This window comes from Perognathus longimembris, chromosome 1, assembly GCF_023159225.1.
Source record: "Perognathus longimembris pacificus isolate PPM17 chromosome 1, ASM2315922v1, whole genome shotgun sequence".
NCBI lineage: Eukaryota > Metazoa > Chordata > Mammalia > Rodentia > Heteromyidae > Perognathus > Perognathus longimembris.
In genome coordinates this window covers 124,366,984-124,372,252 of record NC_063161.1, presented here as the reverse complement: position 1 = coordinate 124,372,252, position 5,269 = coordinate 124,366,984, and the positions used below count along the sequence as shown (strand labels likewise).

The 5,269-nt window shown below is 33.3% G+C and overlaps 1 non-coding gene across 1 annotated transcript; it reads right to left on the bottom strand.

Annotated features, from left to right (window-relative positions):
• Positions 1 to 787: 787 nt before the first annotated feature.
• On the bottom strand, positions 788 to 891 carry LOC125341394. The gene has a single exon (XR_007208965.1). It is a non-coding gene; the product is annotated as a U6 spliceosomal RNA (small nuclear RNA).
• Positions 892 to 5,269: the final 4,378 nt, after the last annotated feature.

Sequence of the window (5,269 nt, the reverse complement as noted above, 5' to 3'; positions counted from 1 at the left end):
TAAGAACAGCGCTGGAGGAATTTCAATACCAAAATTCAAGCTGTATTACAAAGCCATAGTAATAAAAACAGCTTGGTATTGGCACAAGAACAGCCCTGGGGACCAATGGAACAGAACTGAAGACCCAAAATGAACCCGCAGAACTATGGCTACTTAATCTTTGGTAAAGGAGCTAAAAAAAATAAGATGGAAGAAAGACAGCTTCTTCAACAAATGGTGCTGGCAAAACTTGATTAACATCTGTAACAAACGAAAACTAGATCCTTATATATTACCCTGCACCCAAATCAATTCCAAATGGACCTTTAAAGTTTTATAGTTTTCATTGTAGATCTCTGTCAACTTCCTTGGTTAAGTTTATACCTAATTATGTTTATCATATTCAAGTCTTTTGTCAATTTTTTTCATTGATTTCTTTATCAGACTATGTCAACCACAAAATATTCTTTTCAGGAGATGTTGGGAAGGCTGGAGAAAAACTTATCAGTAGTGCTTGAAAATAAATGGAAACATTAAATAGAAGAAATGGCATTTATGTTGGTATAAGAGTTAGGGTTTTGTCTTACCTTTTTTTTTCATTATTTAGAGAATACTTCATAGGTTTCTGCAATCAAACCCATTAAGATAAGACCTTACATATTTAATATAGCATATTTACCCCTGTACAAATGGGAAAAATTAAGTTTAATGTTTCTAGAGTAATATGGCTATTCATTTCTGTACAATGCCAACTTAATACAGTAAAGTGGGATGTTGACAGCACAGGTAAAATTTCCGAATCATCCATTCATATAGACAGACAGACAGACATATTCATGTCACCCTTGCTCAGGGGCAATACTAATCTGTGTATCATTCCAACTTTAGAATATATGCTCCCAAAGTGAGCACCCATATGCCTCTTAATAGGCATAAGGAAGGCAAAATCGTGATAATGATAAGAATACCAAGCATGTATTTCCATAAAGGACATGAAATGGAAAAGAAGCAATAAGGAAGATGCTGAGCATTAGATTATTGGCAAATATTCAAAGCACTTAGGTTTTGCCAGGTAGATGAGGACAAAATGAAGACTTTTGAGCAAAGAACCAACATGATCTGAGCTATTCTTTAGAAAGATCACTAGTTATAATACAGAAGAAGATGTATTAAACTAGAACCTCAGGGTTGACTAGACTAATGCAACAGAGAATTCCTTCCTACTCATCCCAGGTTGATTCTCTGAATTTTTCTCAACAAAGCACATCAACTTACCATTGTCAATTTAAAGGAGTTGGCCCTGGGTATGAAAACAATTTGCCACTCTGGGAAGGAGATGGCAGGTCACAGTGGGATATTACTGGAAGGGTGGGGATAATCCCAAGGAGAATATCACATCACCATTAATATAAAAAAAAACAAGCACAGAATTATTCTATAGGAAGGTCTTAGGCTGGAAAACATGAAAAGTTTATTTGAAACATGTTTTCCAGCCAAAAGAAAGGCTAGAATAATCTACAACTTTTCTCTCTCTCTCTATATATATGTATATTATTCATATGTGAACATATGTAATGTACACATATGTAATACGTACATATGTAAAAGATTTTAGTTTTCTAAACTTGTGGTTGCTGTTTGAACTCAAGTAACAGCAGGTATTAAAGAAATAATGTGAAAACAGAATAAGGAAGGTAAAACAAAATGAAGAACTCTGTGAGTATTTCACATTAATTTATTTCTGAGTTGTTTGGAAGTGTTCCCAAATATGTCCTGCACTGTCAGAAAACAAACAAGTAAACCAGAAGAAACATGGAAATGAAAAGGTAAAGGAAGTAATAAAGAAGACTATGGAAAATGTTGAAATCAATTAGGGGAGACGCTTTGTATTCCTGGAGATAATGGAGAATAGACCAAAAAGAAAAGACATCTCTTATGTATTTTAGTTTATAAATTGGCCTAAAGCTATAAGGTACTTAATTTCCCTAGCTGTTGTTTTATGTAGGAGGCAGCTAAAGCTTGATATATATTAGAGTAGTGGAGGCCAATGAGAACTCAAATTTTTCTGGACTTCTTTTTTTTCAGTTTGTCCTGCTGTTTGGGCTTGAAATTGGGGCCTGGATACTGTCCTTGAGATTTTATTTATTTATTTATTTTTGGCCAGTCCTAGGCCGTGAACTCAGGGCCTGAGCACTGTCCCTGGCTTCTTCCTGCTCAAGGCTAGCACTCTGCCACTTGAGCCACAGCACCACTTCTGGCCATTTTCTGTATATGTGGTGCTGAGGAATCGAACCCAGGGCCTCATGTATAAGAGGCAAGCACTCTTGCCACTAGGCCATATTCCCAGCCCCTGTCCTTGAGATTTTTTTATGCTAAAAGCTGGCACTCTATCACTTGCAATACAAATCTGGCTTTTTGGTAGTTAATTGGAGGTAAGAGTCTCACAGACTTCCTTGTTTAAGCTGACTTGGAAGTATTAACCTCTTTGAGTAGCTAGGATTAGAGGTATAGGTTACTTGCACCTGGAAGGGCTTTCTTTTGGTTTTACAATATTCAGATTTGCTTAAAATTTGGATCTTCCTGTTTAAGAAGGTATTTCTGAGACATCGAGTCATGTCCAGAATCCACTGCCAACTGCAGAGGGTGTCTTAGTCAATGCCAATACGATTGAGGGATGAATGTAATTTAGACTTTCAAATTTAAATTTCTTAGTAGAATTACAGCTGAAGGCCACTAAAGGTCATTAACTGGACATTTTAGGAATGGGGAGAATTCATAGCTTTGAACTTGTTACAACTAGAGGCTAAGCACTGAAGGACGAGCATGGAGACTCTTACGATTTAGTATAATTTAGGTCTTGCCAGAAATATTACTCCAAATATTTCATTATTAAATATTTTAGTAAGTACAAGAAAACTTTAAAACCAAATTTATGCAATGACTACATGTTCAAAATATGAATGGGAAGTAACCCACTATGTTTCAGTTTTATTTCACTGGACTCGACACTATTTTGTTCAATTATTGATTACTGAAAACTCATTCTTGAAAGCGCTCAATAAAAATGTCACTGTAGTCAATATTTTTGACAAATTTTGACTTGCATCTGATGCTGCCATTTGCACATTCCCAATTTGTTATTAGATTTAAAACATCTATGGACAGTTTTTCAATCATGTTTAACTTACTAAGAGAAACTATTTTACCCCAGAGATAATTCTGTCAGCTCTCAGTGAACACTAAGGCAAAATTACTTGCTGTGTGTTTGTGCTACAAAAACTCAACTTAGACATATAATTGAAATGAAAGATGTTAGCACTTCTAAGTTCTAAATGACAGACACAGAGAGATTTTATGTTGTTTCATAATATAATTTAAATTGATCTTTGAATTTCATGGTGTGTTTGATTCCTTTAGTCTAGCATGGCAGGGTGCACAAAGAGCAGATTAAATATCTTTAGCTCACTATTAAGAACAAACTCTTTTACTCTCACATGATAATTTATTTTTTAGATTAACATTTATTTTTAATTTCTCTCAGGCACTCTGCTCAACTAGGAGCTCTTACAACATGGAAAAGAAATAATCATGTCATCTATCTTCTATGTTTAGTTCTGAAAATAATGTAGAAAAAATGAATACTTAATGGACTATGCTTTTAAAACCCATGTTTTACTTTGAAACTTTTCTGATACTGCAGAAAGTACAAGATACTATGTGAACTACTAAAATTATAGTCATGCCATATTAGCCCCAAATTCTTATTTACATATTAGTAGTGAATTATGAAGGAAGAAAATGTACATTAGTAGGAAGTGAGATATGAATTGTTAGAAATCCACTTCTAGTTCTTTAAACAGAAATTGTTAATTAAAATACTTTTCATTCTTTTTCTGGTATGTCAAATAATAAAATAAAGACAATAACAACAATAAATAAGAACATGTTTTTGAAGTCAGTATGTCCTGATATGAAATTTCAGTCATCTAAACAAAGAAATCTTTGAAAAGCAAAGACTAAATTTAGTAACTATTAATAAGAATCATATTGTTCATTGTACCACTGACATAGAAGTTATTTGTGGTGCAGCATTGCCTGGGTCCAAATACGTTTAAGCATCAAAGCTCTCATTCTTCTTTTCACTCTCTGTTAAATGTTCAACTTTGCCTATGATAACTCTATCATGCAGAAGACATTGTACCAACAAAGAGAAAAAGCCTATACTTTTTATAATTGAAAGGAGATTAATATTATCATATTAAGAACATAAAAGGTTTCCAGTTATATAAACTAAATATACTTGTAAGAAAGTAGAGATTAAAAATTCTTTAGAATGTTTCCATATTAGGGGACATAAGAGCTGCAGGATGGAAAGAATATGTACATTACCTGTCTATGTAAATCATATATTTATATACCCAAAATGTAAAATAAAAGGTTCTCAGAAACAATTTTTGAAACCTCTTGGTGATTTTAATAAGCCATCCCCATCATATTCATTTATATGTAGTATCACTATCTTTCCTTTGTTCTACTAAATTGGTTTAGTAATCTTGCCACTTACATTTGAAAGAGAAAAACAAGGATGATTTAAAATTTTAATTTAATAAATAATTTTAAAAATCATAAATTTGGGGTTTATTCTTTAGTCTTCTATTTGCTTAAGTTATTTTCTTGAAATAGAGAAAATTTGTATCAACTACTGAGAATAAAATAAGCCCAGCTATTCCTGTGGTGTCTTGAAATTTCAATCTTTGTGTAGAAAGAAAAGTCTATTCTGGTTTTAGTATAAAATAATAAAAGAGAAATAAAAAACTCTTAAAATGAGTCTTCTTGAGTTCCCAAACATATAATTGAATTTTCTTGCAATATCAAGAAAAGGTAAAAAAGGAATTTCAACACTGTTATAAACTCTTGAAAAATGTGGTTAATAACGGAAGTGCTAACCTCTTGAAACTATGCAATAAAAGCTTATGTGGAGACCTCACTGAAGTAGAAACAGAGAAAGTTTTTTTCCTAGTACATTTCTTAGAAGATCAAATGTTTGTAATGTGTTAACTGATATAAAAATGCCATTTTCGATTAATTGTTTAAATCTAACAAGGAGGAAAAGGGGAAGAAGGGGAGGAGAGGGAGGAAGATGAGGAGAGAAGGAAGAGAGGAGGAGGAGGGGAGAAAAAATATGTCAAGGCAGAAGAAGAGAGAAGGAAGAAGGATCACTGACTTGGGCTGAAAATGAGGAAACAAAGACAGTACCAGTTCAGCTAGTTACCTTTACTTTAGCCCCAAG